Source organism: Aptenodytes patagonicus, chromosome 5 (assembly GCF_965638725.1).
Source record: "Aptenodytes patagonicus chromosome 5, bAptPat1.pri.cur, whole genome shotgun sequence".
NCBI classification, from domain to species: domain Eukaryota; kingdom Metazoa; phylum Chordata; class Aves; order Sphenisciformes; family Spheniscidae; genus Aptenodytes; species Aptenodytes patagonicus.
In genome coordinates, this window is record NC_134953.1 from 77,661,723 (window position 1) to 77,673,975 (window position 12,253).

At 39.1% G+C, this 12,253-nt stretch overlaps 1 protein-coding gene across 4 annotated transcripts in view; it reads right to left on the reverse strand.

The window, feature by feature from the left end:
- DPYD (dihydropyrimidine dehydrogenase) overlaps positions 1-12,253 on the reverse strand; it is a 377,405-nt gene that overhangs the window by 101,878 nt on the left and 263,274 nt on the right. The gene's annotated exons all lie outside the window — the stretch shown is intronic.

The window sequence follows — 12,253 nt, forward strand, 5'->3', positions numbered from 1 at the left end:
AGAATTTTCTCCCATTTGGATATTGTAAAAACTCGGAAAGCTGCATTGCTATGTAGTAACTGAAAATGGGATGAGCCTAAATGAAGTTCAGTTGAAAACAATCCAGCGGACACCAAGGTTGTCAGTCCAGTGAACACACGGGAAATATCCCCTTGTTCTTTCTTCTTTTTACCCCAACGGTTAAATACAAACAAAAAAAAAACCCCACAGGCTGTGCTCCTGGAAAGTAACACAGCGCTTGACACGAACAGTAAAACCCTGGGACTCAGCCGTGCCATTCCAATAAAAATGGTGATCTCCCCGTCCATGCAGCTTCCATGAAATATGCATGAACACTGCACCGGCAGTATGAAAGTCGTTGCATCTTTGACTTTCATTTCTGTTTTGAATTTCCTTGAGGCCCAGCGCAGAAATGAGAGACCCTCTTGAAGACACGAATTGTATATCCTTTATGTTAATTCTTCTCCTTAGAAATCCTTGTAATAACGTTCAGGATGTTGGCACCACATAACTCATTATGCTGACCTCGTCGTGCTTATAGTGCTGCCATAAAAATTCTTACTCCAACACACACCAACACTTTAAAAAAATACAGTTCTTTTAATCCACACTGAAAAATTTATTGGGAGATCTGTTTCATTCATATAAACCCAATTTCCATCCTACCTAAGACAATTTAACTAGTTTGTCTTTCTTAAGAGATAATAATTTGACCTTTTTTTTCCCAAAAGTAAGTGAAGACCTTCATTTTCCATCAGTTCTGCTTCGCCCACACCGAGATTAATGCAATGAATGCAATGGAAGGGTCTTCAGTTTCTCAAGCTAGTGAACAGTTTAAATATCTGATTGCGCAGCACATGTTCAGACAAAGCCCTTTGGAAAGGCTCACCTGTATCAGTCTTGGAAACCTGCCCGTTTTCAGTACCCATAAACTCACCGGGAACGTAACAGGAAAATAATTTGAAAACTCAACTGAAGGAGGTGAAATCTTTGATTTTACTTCACTGAATATTCCAAGGAAAAAACAGGAATGTTTAGTGAGGAAACATGGAAAAAATGAAAAAAAAGTTAACACAGTGCCTTGCTGCATAGTGAGACAGTCACTGATAGGAATTGGAAAAGTGTTGGATTTTATACAAAAAGTTAGGTTTTCCATTAAATTTGACAATTTTGGATTGAAACGGGTATTTCTAAAGCGGATTTTTTTCCCGTAATCTTTTATCTAATTCATTTGCTCATTAAATAAATATCATATAAAGATAATGCTGGATACCTTTAAAAAAATCACTGTTTACCCTTGTGCCACCCCCAAAACACACGCACACGTGACAGATCTCGCTGCTTCCCTTTCCGGTGCGAGCCCTACAGTGGAGCTGTACTGGAGCATCCAGCTGATCCACCCTCCCACCCTCCTCCTTCACCTCCTCCCTCTGTTCTGCCTCCAGCCCCCTCCTGCTCAGATGCCTCCTGGTGCAGCGGCCAGCATCAGTGAGCCACCTGAGCCCGTCCTCTCGCCCCTCGCCATAGTGACATCGCAAGTGTCCCGTGGCCACAGCCACGACACGCCTGACCTTCCCCGCTGCCAGAGCCATTCAATGCCATGAAGCCACCACAGGAGAATACCAGAGCTTTTACGCTCTACAGACAACGAACATATTCTCAGAGAGGAATAACATCCCCACCTGTTTTTATCTGTAACATCACATTTTCTTCTTCAGCTCATCAAGAAAAAGTTATTCATTCATCTATAAAATTCATAATTTCCCACTATATCTTCACTGAGGACTTGGAAAAATGCATCGTAAGTCATCAGATGGTTGAAAACAGAAGAGATTCGTGTCACTGGACAGCTAATTTTCATATGAAATGAATGAACTACATTTATATAATCCAGGGGAAGTTCACTGGATGGTGTACAACCTCTCCATAGAAGTTTGCCTTTGGACTGAGAACAATTTGCAGAGGTCACACGGGACCACAACTTTCGAGAAAGATTTAAGTGATTAGAAATAGAGAATTAACTTCTAAGTGCAATCATTGACTAAAGAAATTATCCCAATTTGAAAGGCAGTTCAAAACTTAAGATTTCTGAGAATATTAATTTATCATTTTCAGCAAAGTTTTAAACTCAGGTGCCAATTTAACAAGGTGAGCGGCCTGGTACCAAAACCTGGTTTTAAAGAGGCTACGTACAGGCTTCATTTTGCCTAATTCATTTTGCTGATTCAGGGCCTCCCATCTACTTGGATTTCTGAAAGATTGACCCCAGTTTACAAATTGCATTTACTGAGTCTTAGCGGAGATTTGATTTATAAAACGTTCAAGGATGAGCCTGTAACTTGTGAGAGAATGAATCCTGAGGCCCGTCAATCACGTTACAAAAAACACCTGTCACTGCTAATACGACATAAATATCTTTTTTTACCCCGATCCAACTTCATGAAAGTGCCTGCAGCTTTTATCATTGATAAAGTGGCTGATGAAGCCTGCACAGTTAAGACGTATTTTCTAAATGGCTTGATAGGTATTTACAGCTTATTAGCTGTAAAAACAGCCGGGCATTTACATTCGCAAAATCAACAATATGAACAAACTAAAATATTATTCTGCTTAATGTAGTACAGGATTTTAATGCTTTTGGTTCAAAGTCTACCATGTTGCTATAAATTATCTTCTTCTATTACACATAACTAGGTTTGTTGGTTCTCTCATTAATGATGATACAGTGCGATTGTTACAGAATGTGTAGCGTAATTTTGCTCTGTGTGTCAATCCAGAAGAATGAACAAATGCTTCAATGGACTGTAACATCTGCTGGTAGCGCACTTCATTTATCTGCTCTGTTTCGTTTTGTTTTTTTTTAAACAAACACCATCTAAATAAAAGCTTGGTGAAATTATCATCAGCTAAAACATAATATTGATTCATGCACTGTACCTACAGGAATCTGTTGGTAATTTAATACCATATAAAGTCTCTTTTGGTATGAGATGTACATCAGTGTGTCTTCTGTCTTCCTGTTCTTAATCAAATATCGCTTGTTTATTCCAAAGGCAAAGGAGATTTGAATGTTACTGGGGTTGTCTTTTTACTTCCCTAAGCAGCAGTACAGAATCATTTTTCCTGAATATTCATTATAGCCTGGGGCTAGATGGAGCTTTTAATCCTGACTACTCATTGCCAATGGGTAGATATACTAGAGGAAAAACAACTATTCACCTTTTTTTTCTAAATGATCACATGATTAGCTTAACTACAACCATAACTATAGGAATAAGTCCTCAGAAATTAAAGCAGCAAGTTGTCTACTGATTGCATTTGGCATTGGTAATGAGATGAATCCCGTGTCCTCTCACCCCCAAGGCAGATACATCCCGCACGTTTAAAAAGGAGTGTGAAAATGCTGTGCGTAGAGTAGGTCACCTCTCCTTGTGTTTCATGGAAAAAGAAGCAGAACCATGAAAAGATTACCACGGAAATGTCTGGCTGTAGAGTTTTGGAAATTTTGGAAATTTTTACTACGACCTATTTTCAGTGTTCTTGCAGGGTCCTCATTTTTACACTATCCTGTTACCGCACAATCTTTAGACCGTATCCAGAACACCGCTCTGAGGCAGGGAAGTACTATTATATCTGTTTAACAAACAGAGAGAGGAGAGTCAGATAGACTGAGGTGCACCTCCTCAAACTCACCTTGTTTTGGTGCCCAGTTTTTACTGTGTCATTTGCGTAAGGATCTGAAAAGGTTTGTCTGGCAGAAAACTGCACTTGAGTCTTCAGAATACCTTAAACCATGAGATACTTTCCACATTAACGAAAGAAATATTTTTAATACTTGAACTGAATCAGTTTTTCAGAATATTTGAATAGTGAAATACAACTACTTTAGGGTAACGAACACGCTTTTCTTAACTACACAAACAGTCCTTGGGAAGCACGTATGTGTGAGCGTATGTACATATGTATGTGTGCATATATGAAGAATAGAAATGTCAGTCTGAAAGATGTCATAAAAAATAAACCCGTAACAGAATTTCCCCCAAGAACTTCAGAAGGAAGGCTACCACTCAGTAGAGCACATTAGCCGATCTTGTCTAATTAGTGCTAGAGAAAATGGACCACACCACGCAATCTTCACTCCATCCCTAATTACTATAATGGTGGCAGTTCTGTCTCACTAAGAACAGGGGAAGGGCCTTTGCAGTTGTGGAAAGTATAAAAACATAACTCTTCTCGGAAAGAATCCTGATGAATGAAGGCTTTCTTACCTAGGACTACTGGAGTTAGCGTTACAGGTCATGCTGATGATGTGTGCAAGTCCATTATCCTGACCGTGACGATGGGAAGTTCTAGATGGCACAGAGAATGTTGCAAGATCCATTAGGACCTTGCATGTAAAATCCTTAAATCTCATCTATCACTGACTACAATGACCTAAACAACAAAGTTTCAGATATTAAAACACTTTATTCTATTTAATGCAAGCGTAAGTCTGATCTTTCTCATAAACCTCAAGTCTTTGATGGCCGCAAAACTATTCTCATCTGTATCTCTTGCTATTGAGTTAAAGGGCTAAATCATGCACGTCAACGTGTTGGCAATTTTAAATACTAAGTTACAGAGGACTTATTTTGTCTTTGTATTAATTTAACACACATGAAGCTGACATGGGATTTCTTATATACGGTTAGTAGGCAAGTGGCACCAAGAGCCCCTCATCAGTGCATTCTTCTGGTGACAGATTTTCTTTCTGTGCTGGCTCTTCAGGAAAAAATCCTGTAGCTCCCTTGCATCTATTATCATTGGAGGAATTTTTTATACAAAAAAATGTTCTACAGTTAACTTCCTCATTCTGCACAGTAGATACATTTTCCAAAATAGTATGGATAGCCACAGGAAAAGGAGGGAGTGCTTTTATGTACAGAAATGATGCAGCCTAAGAAAAACTTTGTAAGTGAGAATTCGCAAGATTCGGCTTTTAAATTTAATTCATGTTCTATTCTCGCTTTACTGTTTCATCCAACAATAATCTACAAGGGAAGAGTTAAACCTATCCTCAGTCAAATTGCTGTCTGAGAGCCCACGAGGACTCAAACGCACCCTCATCTGAAAAACAAGAAAGGAGAAAAGAATCTTCCACCGTCTGCAGATAACCTCCATGCAACAGGTAGACTTTCTTCCAGGTCATGCTACCCTTGCCTTGTGAACATTACAGCGGCGCTACCTGCCACGACCTGCAGTGCGGGCAGGCAGGGGCAGGATACATTCGGAGCGGCTTTAGAAAGCGAGTAATGATCATTTCTATAGATTCCTCACCTATTCAAGCTGCTCCACCAGCTCAAAGTGTAGGTCTGGATCTGCGTCTTTTACAGAGATCCCACAGATGTTCTGAGGACTTGTTAGCCTTATAAGCTGTTAGTTTAAATGCTTTTTATACGCGTCTATCACGTATTTCTTTTCCAGATCAAACACGGATCCAGAAATCCATTAGGAAATCGGAATTTAAAAAAAAAAAAAAAAAATCAAAATGTCTCTCTGTGTGAAGAGCTGCTCTTTTGCTATTCCTTCACACATGAAAAAAAGTAAAGGTATGGGAATTTCAGCTTAAAGCATTGCAAATTAGTATCTTTAGCATTCACCTATTTTTTTTTCCTATTACTATTGATCTTTTCCACAGCTCTCTTTTCTCCCTCCTCCTATGGGATGTCCAACGTTGCCTTCATAAAACTGTCTATCTCTAAACCTACCCAAAATTTCTACAGTACCTAAATATAGAATTGCAGTCGATCACAACAGCAAGAGACACACCATTTCCGAAGCTCATGGTTAATTTTACTGTCCTCTCACATGCTAGAAAGGGGCAGTTTAGGTTGTGCATTTGTCCCATTTCGAACTTAATTAAAGCTAACAATTTGTTTAAAGCCTGTCAAATTACGGGAAGGATTTCCCAGGATAGAAGACGAATAACTCTCTACTTCTCATCTGGAGTAAAACATGCTTCCTCATTTCTCAGGGAATTTGACAGCTTTTGGTCAACATCTATTGACCGCAGCTGTCAAAAAGAAAGAAATGAGGCAGTTTAACCTAAGGCAGGAATAACAGTTTTCACAGTTGTATGTGAAGCTATCTATATATATTAGGAAAAATTTCAGGAAATGCCTAAATGACTTCAGAGGCTTTGGGTCAGCCTGGGCAAGCCCACGAAAACGTAGCTGCTGGATGAGAGCTTATAGTCTTCTGGCTAGAATCTATGATATGATGTGATGTGAAACCAATGCCACAAAATAAACTTTTAGAGATAACGACAGTACGTGAATTCAGGACACTCTCTTTCAGCCAATACTGTACTGCCTTTTGGCATGAGATCCAAAGTGTACCGAAGGTAGTGGCAGCCTTTTCCATTAGTTTAGCAAAAAAAAAAAATTACTTCAAAATCTCATTAGACATCTTCAACAAAATGGTACAGGAAAATCCTATTCAGGATAAAAATTCAAAAAGATCCATAAATGCATAATTTCGTATTTCGTTCTGGGAGGATCAAAACGTTTCGTTCCAGTTTAGGCCTTCAGCTCTTATTAATTAACTTGCACTTTGAAACAAGAGGCTTCAAAATGAAGTGGGGTTGTAGGGGTTTATTTTGGGGAAGAATATCTAAAAGATCAGAGATTAATATGAGAAGAATTAAGCAAGGTCCACATAGTTACCATGTAACTGCACTACCATAGCAACAATAGGTACTGTGACTATTGCTCACTGGTTTAATTCAAGGATATACTTATTTTCTACTCTCTTACATACTCTAAATGTTCCTTCCTTTTAAAAATTCTTTTAAAAGAAGTCTACTGGGTAAATTAAGACACTTATGTTATTTCTACATAATAAGTGTTCTCTTCATAATTTGAGCAAAAACTGTAGTATTTTTAAACTGAAGAGGAGGTATATGGCTTGTATGACTAAGCATGTACTACTAGTGAAACAAGCACATTTTTGCTTACAAAATACTGCAGATTAAGATGTAGAAGTGTAGCTTGTATATAAGAAGTACAGTAAAAACCTCCCATTAGCTTTTACAGACTACATTCTTCCTCTCTGTTATAGTCTTTTCACTCAGGCAAAAACATCACCATTTGAAGATCATGTAAAGACTACATATCTTTTATTTTAATTTTTATTGTTTCATATTTATAGGGAGTAATGACTCCCAACATATAGATGTTTTTGCCAAAGTAAAAATCTAAGCAAGAGCCTGGCGACTTGATTCAACATTTTTTTTTTTTTATTTTCTGTGGGAAATTATAAGAACTAAACCCCCCTGCCATCTAGCTAGGATGAGATGCTAGGACTTTATTACTTTAAAGTAAAGCTGCAAGCATGGTGTCATGATTTGGTCAGCTGCTCTTTGGATCAGTCGCGTCAAGTTCCACTTGGGGGAGCCTAATTGAGATTCTCCTTTTTCTCCAGTGATGCCAATGTGTCACTGGACAAAATCAAGTCACTCTGGATTAGGTCCAGGCTTTGGTCATGGCTGAGCTGAGAAGTCAAAGCTCTCAGACCCACTCTATACCGGGAGAGATAACAGCAGGTATTGAGAAAAGCCAATATGAGACTATGACGCTACTGTGGTTCCTGCTTCTCACAGTTAGGCTGCTTTGAAAAACTTAAAAAAAAAGAATTGGTGGACGTAAAAAAATGGAACTTCAAATTTAACAGTGTTTAACCAAATAAACCTTAAAAGACTCACAAAAGGTTTTGGCAGAATCAGAATTTCTTAATAAATTTCAATTTTAGCAGATCCCCATCTCCCTCTTTTTTCTTACTCTCATTTGGTATCACAATCATTGTTTCTCCCTTCTCCAGCTCTACAATTAGAACCTTTGAAAGATGTTAAAAGCATAAGACAAATAGCCTTTGGTCACCTCTCTCTGTTCCAAATGAAAAAATGGGAACAGTAAATTGTTACAGCATTTCCTTATTGTAGCACACTACTGGAGCTGCACAACTGAACGATGCTTAACAGTACGTTTAAAAAACGAAACAAAACAAACCCCAACACTCCAAAGCTTTTTAACATCTCTCATCTAATAGCTGCCGATATTAACATAGGTCAGTATCCAAACTCAAGAATACATTTATCAAAGTGCTATGTGGGAGATCCGCTTTGGATACCTTATTAGCAGCACGGCACTCCTACACCCCTTCTTTGATAATGTAGCACCTAATGACTGAACGGATAACCAACGTGAAGACAAGGTCAAAAATGAGCTGGAAATTTTTGATTGACCGGTACACAAAGGTACAAAACATAGATTTGTGTTGGGAGTTAGAGCAACGCTAAGAGGGTTGTCAAGATCAAGCACAGCTGAGACTTGAAAGGTTTGTGGCTGCCTTTAGTCAGCTTTGCAATTACCCCCTTTTTCAGATCACATAAAAGCTTTTTGTTTCCTCCCCAGCACTTAAAGAAAAACAATTGAATTTATTTTGAAAACTGAGTCCTCTCCCTAAATAGGTGGTCGAACCATAATGTTTTTCTTTATTCCAAATTTGTTGTTCTGTTTTTTTTTTTAATTTAAAATGTTAATCTAAGCAACCAGAAGAAACATCACTGTTAGAAAACTTCCTACTTTTAAAATTAACTATAAGGCTTTTTTTTTTAATTGCTATAGTTATATGATAGGAAAAACTCTCTCTCTGTGTCATTGACATAGGTCAGTTAAAACTGTAGCAATCATTATTTACAGCTCTTGATTTTAATGCAACATTAAAGGAGTCAGACACAACCATCATTTTCTTTGGTTGTCAGAATAAAGGTTAATAATAGTTGGCCTGAAAGGGTGAAGCACGGATTGCCAGTTCAAATTAGCAAATCATTTGTTCTGATACCAACTGGGCCTAAACATTCCAAGTGAAAAATGCGAAACTGCACATTTACATTTTATAAACTTCTTGGAGATACTAACTGGTAAGATTTATTTACCAACAGCATTGGTACATGTGAAGTGTCAACTAATAAAAATGCCTTTTTACCCCTGACGGAACAAAGTATTTTATCTTGGTTGTTTCTAGCCAACCAAAATAACGTTTCTTATATCACTGTAAAAAAGTGGTACGCAGCATGATTAAACAATATTTCAGCTCTTTAGTTCATGCAGAGGTTACCTGCTAGAAGGCATAAAGGTTTGATTAAGTTTACGTCATACGTGAAATATTTTAAAGGGAAGCATCGAATTGAAATATCTGAGTGCTGCAGATACAAACAGCTTTTTCTTGTGGTCAGGTAGGCAAGCTCTCAGTCCTTTCCTATAATAAAGAGGCAGAAAATACCAAATAATTGAGGAAGCCATAAACCTTTGAAACCACCAAACTAAGGAATGAAAAGCCGATGCTCTGAGAAGGATTTCCCACTCAGTTTTAAAACGATCATCATATGGGCCTGTATTCAGATTTGGACTACTGTAAAGAGCAAGCCTCCCAGCACACTGACCAACTTTACCAGGAGGTGAGGCAAAACTAAAAAAGTATGAGCCTAGTCCTGAAAATCCTCGTGTAGGCAGTGAAGAGGCTGGTTAACACACTGTTAATTAACTTTATCAAATGGTGGCATAAAACCGAAACCATAGAAAGAAAAAGCTATTAATGTGCACTGCGTAGTCAACTTTTATTGTGCAGCAAGATGAACAACCTTAAAATATTTTATTTTTCCTGCACATAAATACTTGTTGCTGATCATCTCCTTTCCAATAAACCCTGTTTACCATACATCAGCGGGATGAACAACTGCAATACCTTATGCTGCAACCACATATCCAAAGGCAAAGCAGTCCACAGGATCTGCATATTTAACCCAAACATTTAACCATGTAGACCACAGAAATGCACTTGCCTGAGTTTTCGACATTTCCCTTCTCTGAAAGCGTCTCGGCTTATTAAAATACAACTGCAACAATAAGTACAGGTTGCTATTTGGTTTCAAAAAAAAATCATGGTTTTCTTTCTTTCTGGGAAGCACGCGCTATATATTCCATCAGAGTCAGGCTACTGAAGTGTCGTTAAAACAGCCCAAATGTTTTTGTTTCCTTTTTAAACAGCGGCAGGTCACTGATATTTTGGCCAAACTGACCTTCTTTGTGACATCTGTCACCCATAATGTGAATTCCAGCTGAAATGCTTCCATCACAGTGAGACTGAAAATAAGGTTATCCCCAACTTGCTTTCATGTCTTCATGAATTTCAAGGAAACAGAATCACTTTCACATTTTCCAAGAAAATCCATCCTGTAGAGAATGCTTTCCATATATAAATAAAAAGTCACCGCACATAAACTGTATTGAAAACCTTATCAACAGCCATACCATGTCATTGAAAAGTTTCAGCAAGTCGGTCGTGCTGCTGCCATTGCTGTCCTATTTGTAATCCCTTTTTATTTTCCGTTTTGTCTTTTGAGTAATTCTATTAAAAATCCTTCAAAGCAATAACAGCGGATTAAGTGTTGTCAAACCGCAATATAAAATTACAGAACGGTGTTCTGATGATGAATTTATTAAACTTTGCATCTTAATTCATTTCTTCTCGAGTGTATGAAAACCCAAATTCTTCAGACAAAATACCAATTACCTGTCGTACCTCATTATAAAGCACTGTCTCCTTTTACATGTTACAAAAAAATAGAACACATGAGCACATAAAGGACATACGGAACTAAGGACGTGGAAGCAATCCATTTAAATCATGACATTTAATCACACCTGAATCCCGTGAGGGCAACAGAAAAGGAAATGAATCCTCAGGTACTGGAGGAAGGTGAGCGATGTCACCAACCCAGGGGTGACCACGCAGTCAGCGAGCTTTTTCTGTTCAGGTTTCCAGTGAAATAGCTCATGAGTCAATTGTTACCTTGAAAGCAACTCAGCAAAGGGTTTACCTTATGAGGAGGGATTTAAAGGAGGAGGGAGTGGAAAGGGGAGAGACACATATGAAACCAGGGAAGGGGAAAAAAATCATCCAAAGAGGTTAAAACAACAAAACCGAACTATCGTAAAGGCTGACGCGTGGCCACGACCAGCGTGGGAGCCAGGAACGTAAGCCCACAAAACACATCTCCTGGCCTGCGAGAAAGCGTGCTTCCGTCTGCAGGAGTTGGAGGGGGCAATCGGCAGCATCCCTTCTTCCCCCTGCACATCCCAAATACCCTGCCAGCAAAACAACACCCAGCGCAGCACGTCTCTGCACAGGCAGAGTAACACCGTCACCGCCTGAACCAAGGAATCCTTGTTCCCGAGGAGTCTGCGCCTTGTGATTGAATTTCCTGCGTCTGCCTGAGCTTTTCCCTCAGCTGGACTATTAAGGCTCCTGTTCGTATCCATCAGCTTGGGCGGCAGACAATTTCTCTCCCCTACCCCGCCGCCCAGTTTTATGAAACTTACCGAAATTCAGTACCTTTGAAACAGTTCCAACTCTGAGAAACATGACTGAAGCAGGTCATTTGGTTGAAACGTGCCCCAAAGCAACAGAGGGCACCGACAGACACAAAGACCGTGAGATCAGCTAAGGCTCATCTTAAGATCCCGGCCAAAACGGGTGAAAGTGGGCAATGCAAGAGAACGAGACACATCAATCCTGAAACTCCCCCGCAAGCACCAACGCAAACCACACTTTGGTTATACTGGTTTATACTGGATTTTGGGTGGCGATGTTCCCGCTGCTGCTATTGCACAGTGTGACACCACCCTGCTGTACTTTGCATTAATTTGTTGCAGTAACTGATACAAAAGAGAAGAGAGAGAATTAATACTGCCTGCAGGACTCAATGAATTATACTTAACCAGCATATTATTGTAGGGTGGTAGTAGAATGCCACATGAATACAGATATAATCAAATCCTGTTTGGGGCATCATTTATTTAAAATACTTCAAGCTCCTTGCTGGCAGAGCGACAGCGAATTAGCATGCTATGCTGTGCACTTCAATTAAAAAGCAGCCTCATCTTTCCTATTTCCAAGGTACAGCAGAGCAAATCTAATTGTGCCATGCAGCCAGTTCTCTTCTTCGCAGAGTAACCAGGGCTTTTGGGGTTTTTTTTTTTGCTTTTTGTTTTTAACAGATTTGTCGTCTTCTGAATGAGGCAATGTGGGCTTTTATGAAACTTGCCTCCTAATTGCAGGCAATAAACATGAACACAGCCAGCAGCAGAGGCTGTAGCAAGTACAGTTTAAGTAAGATGAAAATAAAGGTAAGAAAAGAACCACAAAACAATTT